The 12627-nt window shown below is 46.0% G+C and overlaps 2 long non-coding RNA genes across 2 annotated transcripts in view; both read right to left on the reverse strand.

The window, feature by feature from the left end:
• LOC308475940 overlaps positions 1-12627 on the reverse strand; it is a 34545-nt gene that overhangs the window by 3195 nt on the left and 18723 nt on the right. The window lies entirely within an intron of this gene.
• Positions 9448-10315, reverse strand: LOC308476006. The gene is made up of 2 exons (XR_013985634.1): positions 10208-10315; positions 9448-9737 (listed from the first exon to the last, which is right to left on the reverse strand). It is a non-coding gene; the product is annotated as an uncharacterized lncRNA (long non-coding RNA).

The raw sequence follows: 12627 nt of genomic DNA on the forward strand, positions 1-12627 counted from the left end.
TTTTAACGTTGTCTCGTGGGTATTGTTTTCTAGTACTAGAAAGGATCATTGCATTTCAGGGGGGTGGGCTAGATGACCCTCAGGCATCTCTCCCAAATCCACAATTCTATGTTTTCAGGTTTGTGCATCGCATGTAAGTATTGTCAGGGTTTGTAAAAAGCAAAAAAAAGAAGGAAAGCGTTCTGACCTCCCTTTGTCTCCTCAGCCTGGTCCTCGGACCCTTGCCGGCACAAAAGAGTCCACGAGAATATCCTTGCAGAGTTTAATTCTTAAAAGTCTTTGTGCAAAACACGACTGAATAACTATACACACCAGCACTAACCAACCAACCAACCCAAACACCAGCCCCAGTCTCAGACTAACATTTCTCACTATATATATATACAACCTGCTGCAAGCCGCTGAGTCTTGCTGACCCAGCTTTATTCGCATTAAAGAAACAGCAGCCATTTTAGCCGTGACACCCCTTCTGTTTCTTAAATGCGAAAAACCCCAACAGAAACAATACATACAATACATTCATACATTATATACATAAACCCAGTTTTGTCATCAATTCATTATGACATGTTGCTGGCAAAGGCTTGGTAAACAAATCAGCAATATTATCTTGTGACTGACAATGCTCCAGTTTGATCACCCCATTCTGTACACAATCTCTCACATTCGCATGACGGATAGCAATATGTTTTGATGCAGATTTCATTATTTCTGAGCCCGCTAATGCAATGCACGATTGGCTATCTTCATACACTTGGATAGGCAAATCTACTTTACAATCTAGATCTTTTAGTATCTGTATAAACCACATGATTTCATTGCATGCTAGCGATAGGCTCCCATATTCTGCCTCACAGGATGAGGTCGCAACAAATCCTTGTTTCTTTGACCTCCATCCAATTATGGAATTGGCAAACATCATGACCATTCCACTTGTAGATTTTCTGGTAGCTACACAGCTTCCCCAGTCCACATCAACAAATACTTCTAGTTTTTCGTCTTGTGTACTAGATATCTTTAAACATACATTTAATGTCCCCTTTAGATATCTGATAAGCCTTTTCAAAGCACACCAATCGGCAGGACTGGGTTTAGATACACGTTGACTCAGAACATTTGTAGCACATGCAATGTCTGGCCTTGACCACTGGCTTAAATACAACAGTGATCCTATTTTTGAGTGATACAACTCAGGCTGATCAAATTCATCATCACACACTGTCTTTGGGAAATCTGGTGTCATGGGAGTCTGGACTGGCTTGCAGTTTTCCATGCCAAACTGCTCCATCAAATGAAGAATTTTCTCTTTCTGGCTCAATAGGAAGCTTCCATCTGCTTCCTGCCTTACTTCTTCTCCCAAGTAATTGCTTACAGGCCCTAAGGCTTTAAGCTTAAACCTCTTTTCCAGTTGACTTGTGAGCTTCTGGATCTCATCTGTGGAACTCCCTGCTACAAGCAAATCATCAACAAAGACTAAGAGCATTAAATATTTGTTGCCTGTCCCCTTGGTGTACAGGCATGGATCAGCCACACTCCTTTTAAAACCAAGTTTTACAAGGGGTTCATTTAAACACTGGTTCCAACACCTTCCACTTTGTTTGAGACCATAAACAGCCTTTTTCAAATGCCAGACTGTACCATTCCCCTCTTCAAACCCAGGGGGTTGTCTCATTAACACTTCATGGTCTAAATTTGCATGCAGATATGCAGCATCAACATCAAAATGGTGCATTGCTAGTTGTCTTACAGCAGCAATGGAAAGCATTAAACGAAAAGTTTCACTCTTTACAGTGGGAGAAAACACTTCATCATAACTCTCCCCTTTAATCTGAGTGAACCCTCTGGCTACTAATCTGGCTCGAAAACGTGGTTCCCCAGATGCAAGGGTTTTCCTTTTGTAAACCCACTTGCATGACACCACTCTGCCACCAGGTGGCGGCATTATGACCTCAAACACTTTGTTACATTTAAAAGATTCCATTTCTTCTTTCATAGCTTGTTCCCACAAAGCACGTTCCCCAGGGGGTAAGTCTAAGACTTCATTATAACTTTGTGGTTCCACACAACTCACATTGCATACTCTCACTCCTCCTAGGGTCAAACGCTGAGGAGGTACGCCCTTGTTTGACCGCTGGGAGTGTCTAGGCACTACTTCTTCTTCCCCCCTTATCTCTGGCTCTTCTTCCTCTTCCTCTAGAGAAGTATTATCTATTGCCATGTCTTTTGGGGAAATCTGTGCCTCCTCCTCATTCTGCTCCTGTGTTGCCAATGGCTGAGAAGAAGCCTCTTCTCTTACTTGCAGGGGCAGTAGGCAGTCTGGGTTGGCATGGATCGCAGTCCATCTGTCCTGGTCAGCAAAGTCTGCACTTCATGACAGAACCACGCATCCTGGGCGTAAATTGAAACGCCACCCTTTGCCATAGGACTGATATCCCACAAACCGCAGTTTCTGTGCTCTAGCGCCCCCTTTCTGGCGCTGAGCTTTGGGGATATTTACATGTGCCCAAGCACGCCAGTTATGGAGCATTGTCCACTCTGGTTCTTTCCCAAACAACACACGATAAGGAATATCTTTTATAGAGCTAGACCAGGTTCTATTAATCAAAAAGTTTGCTGTCAGAAAAGCCTCGCCCCACAGCCTATGGTTGTGACCCAATCCTGCATCCACTAGCAGGCAGTCCTTTACTGACTGTATTACAGCCCCACGTCTTTCACACAGACCATTTTCAGCAGGGCTATAAGGGTTAGTCAAGTGATGAGTCGCAACCATGCCCCAAATTGTTTGTTCAGAAATTCTCCGCCCCTATCTGTTTGCAGCTGCACAACAGGCCGAGCGAAGAGCTTTTCAGCTTGGGCAACCCATTCTCTGAATGTGGGGAAACACTCAGATTTCTGCTTTAACAAAAACAGCCAACTAAAACGTGATTTATCATCTATTACCAGAAAAGCATATCTGGCGCCCCCTTCAGTCTTCTGTGGAAAAGGGCCTATCACGTCACAATGGACAAGTTCTAAAACCTCTTTAGATACTCTGTCACTTTTAGAAGCCACAGGCTTCCTCTTAGATTTGGCCATTTTACATACATTGCAATCTAGGAAACAGTTACAGCTATTTACTTTTAGGTTCTTGCACACCTTTTGCATCTCTGAAAGCACACGGAAATTGGCGTGACCCAGTTTTCTGTGCAGTTCATGTACACACCCCTTATGAACCATCCTGAACCACCTGGGCTGCTTTAACAGGCTTGTCCTGCATTACATATAACCCATTTTCCAACTTTGCATGGCCACATACCTGAGTTCCATTCTTTATCAGACAACCATCCTGTGTGAACTTAACACTATACCCTGCATTAATCAAACAGCTTACAGACAGTAAACAATAGTCCAAACTGCTGACAAACAGAGTTTCTGGTAGAGTAGTGTTCAAGCACTGCAGGAAACATGTTCCCTGGCCATCAATCTTGCTTCTACGACCATCAGCAAGATAGATTGAGTCTTTTCCATCAGCTGGCTTCCCCAGGGTCTTAAAGTCCTCCCAACTGTTGCAGATAATCCTACTGCTCCAAGAGTCCAGCAAGCATGTTCCTCGAGGTATCTTCCTCTCCTCTCGAGAAAATGCAGAAACAAACTGAGCAGAACGCGTGTTCTTCTTCCCTGAAGAGAACCCCTTCTGCTTACGTTTCTGCGTCGATTGCTGTCTCTGCTGCACGTCGTCTCCTGGAAGTCTTGCCCTGCATTGACGTTGGAGATGCCCGGGTTGGTTGCATCTATAGCACCTCCTCACCGCCATTGCCAGGTCCAAACCTTGGCGTTGCTCCACTGGCAGATTCTGCTGCTGCCCCCCTCGACTGTAACTCCTCCGCTCTTGGAGTTCAGCCTATCTGACCTTCTTTCTGCTTCTTCGGTCAATCTTCCAACCACATACTCAAGGGTCAGATCTCGGGGACACATACTCTCCATGCTGTTAATCACAGGCAACCAGCTTTCAGGCAAACTTGAAAGGATAATGTATGTTTGGTCAGTCTCATCATAATGCTTACCTCTCTGCTGTGGTTGAAGAAACAGAGATTTCAGCGTTTGAAGATGAGTTGCCAAACTCTCACCTTCTTTCATAACAGTCCTGAACAGCCTTCTGGTCAGAGAAATTATAGTTCCAGCAGTTTCTCTGACATGCATTGCCCTTAATAAATTCCAGCACTCAAACACTGTGCTGGCATTTGCTACATGCAATAACTGAGAGTTGCTCAAACACAGCATAATTTGGGCACGAGCCCTTTCATCTAGCCGTTTTTTCTCAGCAGAGTCCTGTCTCAAAACCTCAGTTTCAACACAGTCCCATAGTCCATCTGTCCTTAACAACTGCTGCATTTTAATTGACCAACTCAGCCAGTTGTTTTCTGAGAGAAGTTCAAAAGGCATGCCTCCCCCAATATTTACAACTTGGGAAGACTGGAAATCTGCCATCTCTGCTGGTGCTTGCTGAGCCCCTTCTGTGGGGCCTCCAGCAATCTCTCCTGACTCTCTCTTTAGAGTCCAACTGGATGGTCCTGGCTGGCACTCACCGGCTTCTAGCTGCTGCCTCTGTTGACCCTCAGGTCCCGCCCGGCTCTGCAACTGGTGTAGCCACTCTGTGAGTCGCCTACTGTGGTCCTCTAGCAGTTCAAACTGTTCCAGTAGCCGACGCTGAGTGCTTTCCTGATCCTCAGATCCTAGCTGCTCCAGCAACACTGCAGACAGTTACAGCTTGCCACCAACTGCTCCAACGCACAGCCACTGGCTCCAGGCACCACCAGGACTCACCAGCTCCCTGCTCAGATGCTGTCAGTCGTTCTGCACTCTGCACATGCTCAGAAACACTGGGCCCATAACCTGTCAGTGTTTGTAAAAAGCAAAAAAAAGAAGGAAAGGGTTCTGACCTCCCTTTGTCTCCTCAGCCTGGTCCTCGGACCCTTGTCGGCACAAAAGAGTCCACGAGAATATCCTTGCAGAGTTTAATTCTTAAAAGTCTTTGTGCAAAACACGACTGAATAACTATACACACCAGCACTAACCAACCAACCAACCCAAACACCAGCCCCAGTCTCAGACTAACATTTCTCACTATATATATATACAACCTGCTGCAAGCCACTGAGTCTTGCTGACCCAGCTTTATTCACATTAAAGAAACAGCGGCCATTTTAGCCGTGACAAGTATGACTGGTTTCAAATCTGCTTTAGTTTTTAAAGTTTATTAAGGTTTTGTTTCGTGAACAGGAACAGATAAATACCTGTAAGTGTTTCTTTTTGTTCCGATAATGGGTTTTGAGTGCCTTTGTTTTTTGGAATAGAATTCCTTTTGTCACAGATTTGTACATAGTATATATAAGATATCTCCGCACACATCCTACACTCCCAATTGAAGTAATAATACTTAACCTCCTTGCGCTCAAGACTTGTTAAACCTGCTTGGCATTAACTTAATGCTGGTATTCTGTGGTGGCTGGGGAAAGTTTTTAACTGCGTTGGTGATAAATCTTCAAATATGAGGAAATCTTTGCTGTGTCGAATGCGGGGGCACAGCTGGGTTCCAGGCCGGTGTGTTAAAAGCTCAGACTTCAGTGCTGGAAAGTGGGGGCTGTCAAAGGCCGGGGAAAGAAACAAAGTTGTCAAATCTTGGCATGCTGCCTTTGAATTGAGGGTTTCTGAGCAGCTTTGTCAGCGGTGAATGGGGACTGAAAAGAGTTGATCTAAGGGAAAGAGCGGCTGTATTGATCTGGGCGCAGCAAAAGCAAAATAAGAAGAGCCCAAACCAAACAATAGAAAAGAGGGTCAGTAACGATTCCATGGAGAAGGTGATCGTTAAAATAAAACCTGTTTTTGTAAAAAAATCAAAAATCACTGCAAGGTCTGAAAGAGAGGGAGAGACCAGGGTGGAGGACAGATACAGTCTAAATGAAAAGCCGTATGAAAGAATAGATCAGGATCAGGCCATGCGGTACCATCCTGCGCCAAGGGAAAGGGAAAATATTGGGCAAGGCTGAACCTGGTCCAGCTTCAAAACAAAGTGGGAAGGGTGTTTAAAACCCTTTCAGTCCTTTCCCGATGTTTGTTGGCTGCTTCCTGCCTCTGGGTACCTGGAGGCTTCAAGTTCTCAGACACCTCAGTCTCTTGGTCCCCTCTTTCATCCATTCCCCATGCTCTTTTATAAGGAATGGTTCAAGCCAGTCACAGGAGCTGCACCTGCAATCTCAACAGGAGCCCCTTTCCCCAAATTCCCTGAGCTAGTGCTACCTAGCCACACGGCCACATGCTGCAACCTCAAGACCTTTTCTAGTTCCCTTAACTCCTCCTTCCCACTGGGAAGCCTTGGCCTCTTACAGACATACTTGGGAGTAAGACCCAGTTAGTTCAATGGGACAAACTGGAGAGCCAGTGTGGTGTAGTAGTTAAGAGCAGTGGACTCGTAATCTGGGGAACCGGGTTCGCGTCTCCGCTCCTCCACATGCAGCTGCTGGGTGACTTTGGGCCAGTCACGCTTCTTTGAAGTCTCTCAGCCCCACTCACCTCACAGAGTGTTTGTTGTGGGGGAGGAAGGGAAAGGAGAATGTTAGCCGCTTTTGAGACTCCTTCCGGTAGTGATAAAGCGGGATATCAAATCCAAACTCTTCTTCTTCTTCCTAAAGATCGCTTACTTTATCAAAACTGAGCTAAAGAACTGATATCATTCAGAGGTCCAGTCATTATTCCACACTTCTGACTGGCACTCTTCTTGTTATAGTGGAGGATCTGGGGCAAATAGTGAAATCTTTAACTCTTCCTCGAAGGGGTATACGTGGAACAGGTTTTATGAATCTCTCTTCTAAGACTATTTTCCTGTTCCAATCACCAGTTACCAGCTGTGCTCTGTTTGAAATTAAGATGTTAAATACATCACCATGGGAATTTTCTCTGCCTACAGATAACACTGTTGTTAATATCTATGTGGTCTCCACACCCTAAATTTATTGACAACGTGCTGTTCTTGTAATGACTGAGGAAGACCAGAAATCACTTGTGGTCCCAAAACAGACTCTGCAGAACAACTTGGCTAAGGTTGGGTGTAGAAATGTTCACCATAGTGCTGGTTTGTAATGGCATGTCATTCCTGTTATTGTTATGAGCCGTGCGCTCTAGGAAAATGTGAACCCTCTCATTTATTTGCACAGCCATTTCCGCATTGCCAAAGAGGACATTACATTTCAGGACACTTGGTACTGCTTTATGCAGCAATTTTGTTAGCTGCAGATGCGCCAGTGTACACCAAAAAAGCATGCAAAATGGCCAGGAGATATGCACATTCTTAAATAAGCAGCAGGCCTACGCTGAGGAACAGCAGCCTCTCAGCTTTGCTAAGAAGGACATCCTAGGAAGGCTTACTAAGATGTACCAACCCTTCATAATTTGCATCTGTTCTTCCGGAAAAGCTGGTGCAACACTGCTATAGTTGCAGCAAACATGGCCAGCGCATGAAGCGTGAAGCAGCCCATACCCACAAAATTAAACAGGTTTGATTGGATCCAGAGACATGTAAGCAGGGGGCGGAAATCTGCCAGTATCGTTGTTCTGCAAACTGTTGCACAATTACTAGTGGAAGATTTTGTACAACACAGACTTAGGGCAAGCAAACTTCTTTAAGCCATTGTGAAAAACCTGGTGAGACCAGAACAACAGTGTTCTATTTTCTCACACAAGGATCTTGTGCTGTGTTGGCCCAAGTCCTTCCACACTCATTCCAGAAGTCTGCCTTCAGGGCAGCTCTGAAGTGAACTTGGTTTTTTGTTTTGTTTTATGTTTATAGAAGAATAGGTTAAAAGAAAGCGTGACTTCGTCTGATATTTGGCACGGCAAGTCCAAACTGTGCCAATTTGTATGCCTCTGAAGATACCATTGCTCAGTTTGATGTGATATAGCCAAATCTGACATGATGGTTCTAACCAGTGCCGATTTGGATGCCTCTAAAGATGTTGTTACCAACAGCAGATGACTTCTGAGGTGGGGGAGGTGGTCTCTGTTTATGTTTAGATGCCAGATGCCATGTTGACTCAAGATGGTGGACCAAACAAACCATAATTCAGCACTAGTAGCCCACCACAAATTGATTTGAGGCTAGGTCAAATGTTCCCTTGGTCAGGGTCAGGTCTTGGGTTGGTTGGTGTGTGGGTGAGTGCATGAACAGCCCTGAAACTCACAAATTACTGTATCCATATAAAAATCGCAATGTTGTTGGTTTCTTCAAATTCTCAGGCAGTGCCAGGCATTTCCCACTAGTAGATGAATAAATGACCCTAGTCTTGGCTTGGCTCTCTATGGGACATTAATGGGCAATTAGGCTGCCTAATTGACGCGGGTGGCGCTAGGGACGCGGGTGGCGCTGTGGGTAAAAAGCCTCAGCGCCTAGGGCTTGCCGATCGAAAGGTCGGCGGTTCAAATCCCTGCAGTGGGGTGCGCTCCCGTTGCTCGGTCCCAGCGCCTGCCAACCTAGCAGTTCGAAAGCACCCCTGGGTGCAAGTAGATAAATAGGGACCGCTTACCAGCGGGAAGGTAAACGGCGTTCCGTGTGCTGCGCTGGCTCGCCAGATGCGGCTTTGTCACGCTGGCCACGTGACCCAGAAGTGTCTGCGGACAGCGCTGGCTCCCGGCCTCTTAAGTGAGATGGGCGCACAACCCTAGAGTCTGTCAAGACTGGCCCGTACGGGCAGGGGTACCTTTACCTTTACCTTAGGCTGCCTTCAGTCCTGATTCCTGAGCAACCTTGCCATTTTTTTCCCCAGAACGCTTCCCAGCATGGCAGGAACATGCTGTGAAACTGTGCCTTCTAAACATGGCAAGCGAAAGACCTATGCTATTTTGAATTGACCGGCAGAAGATCTTACCCATTTTGGGGGTGTACACTGATTTCCAGGAACTAGAACTATTTATATACCATACATTCAAGCACATGACTTCCCCCAAAGTATCCTGGAAACTGTAGTTTACCCACACACAGAGCAACAGTTCCCAACAGCCAGAAGTCAGGTGCTTTAAATGTACAGTGCATATGCAACATAGATTGAGCTCCCTCTTAATGCTCGTGCATGTGCTCGCTTCTGCAATTCTGTGACATCTGCTTTTACATTAGTAAAGAAACAGATTATTACAGAATCATTTGAGTTTCCCGTGCTATGTCTCTAAAGAATATTGAATAAAGGAAGGCTGCCCTGAACTTCCTATCAGTAGTGGGGGGTCATGAAACAATATATTGGGCGGAGTGGGGAATGAGATGAAAACTGCAGATGTCTTCAAATGTCTTCCTCTCCCAGGAAAGCAAATCTGACAAATTCCTTATATAAGCTTTCAAGTCTGGGTGGCGGATGTTTAATCATCCAGCTGCATGAGACACACTAAGACATTTTCTAGTGCTTGTGATTAATCACTCAAAATCAATTGTGACTGACAGGTTTATAGTGAGAATGAACCAAGGAAGGGAGGGAGGGAGGAAAATGTGACTTCGTTTGCCTAAGAGTCACTGTACCAACCTCAACAACCACAACATTCCCATTATTACTACCACTACTATTACTACTACTACTACTATTCCACTCAGTGTTGTTCCATCTGTAGTGTTGAGAGGCAGCAGGAATAATCCCCTCCTGTGCTTGATGGAGCTTCCTGCTGGAAGCACCAAAGGATTTGCAGCTTTTCCGGCAGTCCTCTTTTCAAGCTGCTCTCTCTCCCTCTCTTCCCCAGCGGCGTAGCGTGAGTTGTCAGCACCCGGGGCAAGGCAAGTAATTTGCGCCCCCTAACCCGGGGCAAGGCAAGTAATTTGCGCCCCCCCAACGCCTAACCTGCCGATCTGAGTCGAGTTGCTGCTGGCGCTGCCGCCCAAACCACGCCGCTTGCCCGGAGGAGGAGGGGGGCAGAGAGGCGAGGAAAATGCAACATGGCCCAGCAGCTGCAGCAGCAGCAGCAGCGGAGGCGGGGCTGTGAGGAGGGGCTGCCTGCCCTGACGCGCGGGGCTGAGAGCCGCTGCCTGCCGGACGCCTTCAGCCCGGGCGCGCGCACAGCTCGTCGGTTCCACGAGACATGGGGCTCTGCTACAGCCTGCGCCCGAGGCTCTTCGGCGACTCCGGAGGCAGCGAGCGCGCCCCCCCAGATGTTGCGCCCGGTGCGGCCGGCCCTCCTGGCACCCCCCACGCTACGCCACTGCTCTTCCCTCAAGATTGACATCACTTTTCCATCATCATGAAAGCAGGCAGATCTTGCCATTGTGATTTCAGGCTCTCCACAGCTAGCCAGAAGCAGACCATGGCTTGGATCCTTAGAAAAGTTAACAAAAGGAAGTTTGTGGAAGAAGAAGAAGAAGAAAAAGAAGAAGAAGAAGAAGAAGAGGAGGAGGAGTTTGGATTTGATATCCCGCTTTATCATTACCCAAAGGAGTCTCAAAGCGGCTAACATTCTCCTTTCCCTTCCTCCCCCACAACAAACACTCTGTGAGGTGAGTGGGGCTGAGAGACTTCAAAGAAGTGTGACTAGCCCAAGGTCACCCAGCAGCTGCATGTGGAGGAGCAGAGACGCGAACCCGGTTCCCCAGATTACGAGTCTACCGCTCTTAACCACTACACCACACTGGCTCTCTAGCAAGGGTTACTAGTGTGGTATGGGGCAGGGGGTTTGGATCCTAAGTCAAGGAATTTTGCATAAACATTTCCCATTTCCTCCCCACCTCAGCAGGCCCATGTCTCATCTCACATTGTTTTGGAGGTCTTCTGACTCTCCCGGGAGACTTCGGGGGTTGCAGGAGGGAAGGTGAGGGGGTCAGTAAACTTTTCTTCCATAAATTTCCATAAGCTAAGAAGTTCTAAGCCATGATTATATTTGCCACTGCTCCCACTGCCTATTTTCAGTCCAGTTTTGAATGCAGGTTTTCAAATTTACATTTTGACATTTAACAGCTTACCTAAATATTTAAAATGTCTCTGCTTTGGTTTATTCCACAGGCGTCAAATATAAAACATCATAAGCTGTCAACTAGTCATGCAAAACAGCATTACATGTCAATTATCAAAAACAGTCAAAATATTAAGCTATACCACACCAATGCAAATTATCAGATACAAAATATTGTCGCAGTTCAGCTATCATATCTTGCCAAACATCATCTGTAAATTATTTAATAGCGAAACTGTATATCACTGGGGTAAAACACACTGAATATTTGGCAAACATTCACCAATAATTTAGAGAATTGCAAGTAGAACTTTTCACAGCAAACTTGAACTGCGGTTCAAGTTTCTCTGTTCAGAACTTTTGCATTCTGATTTGCCAAGGCTGATCTCTTTCCCCTTTCACTGCTATCGAGGAGACGTATGCAAGAGTTCCAAAGAGCAATTTCCCACTAAGATAAATTTAGAGCAAGTGACTAAGTTGATGGCTGAGCCTCAAACACCCACCAACTTGACGTGTCAGATGGTTTCCTTAGTAATGTCTACCTAGGATTCCTGTCCCCAGCTACCAGCAAGAGGCTGCGTGAGACAGCGGATTCCTCCAGGCCGGCGTTTCCTTGGTGATGCCATTCCAGAAGCCAGCCACACGCTGCAAGTCTCCTTTTTAAAACATAGGAACGGGTTAGACTATAACCCTGTGCTAATGACTCTGGGGACTCCTCCAGACATCCTCTTTATTGTACATTCATTACGATGGGTGCTCCTATGATAGGATAATCTTTATTGTCATTGTCCCATACAGAACAACGAAATTGAAAAAATCTACATCAGACATTCAAAAACCAACAAGCCTGCTATCCCAGCCTGGTTAACCCCCTAAAAACTCTGATACCTCATAATTAAATACAATATACTCCCACAGAGACTACCTAACACTGCTTTTAAAACCAAAATTGCATTTGGATAAAAACTGTTTCTCAGGCGGCTAGTCCTAGTCTTTATAACCCTGTACCTTCTTCCAGAAGGCAGAAGCTGAAAGAGATTGTTTCCGGGGTGTGCACTATCCTGCACTGTCTCTGCAGCTTTCTTGTGGCACCTGGAAGCATAGATTTGATCCAAGGTGGGAAGAGTGCACCCAATTATTCTCTCTGCAGTCTTTACAACCCTGGACAGCATTGGCTTTTCCCTGACCGTGCAGCTCCCAAACCACGCACACAGACCATAAGTTAATGCACAATGGTAAAATGCCATCAACAGGTCCTTTGAGAGATTATTTTTCCGGAGGATTCTCAGAAAATATAACCTCTGCTGTTCTCTCTTCATCAGGTCTTTACTGTTTTCTCACCAGATTAGGTCATCTCTCAACTCCATTCCCAGAAATCAAAACACTGAAATCGAAATACAGATTCTCCATGTGAAGGAGAACACTGATCCCTCCTCATGCCAAGAATTTCTGCATGTGTGTACCTTGGTATGGGTGTAGAGTCTCTTCTAATGCAAGGCACCTACACAGACCTGTGGTCCTCCCTTGAGTTTGTGGTGGACCTTAAGTCATTGGAGGTTTTGAAGCAGAGGTGGGAGGGGGCGCATTTGTCCTGGATGCTTTAGTTGAGATTCCTCCATTGCAGAGGGTTGGACTAGATGACCCCTGGGTCCCTTCCAACTCTACAGATCTATGATT

The sequence above is a fragment of the Podarcis pityusensis genome (assembly GCF_964106645.2).
Source record: "Podarcis pityusensis genome assembly, chromosome: 4".
In the NCBI taxonomy this organism is placed as follows: Eukaryota; Metazoa; Chordata; class Lepidosauria; order Squamata; family Lacertidae; genus Podarcis; species Podarcis pityusensis.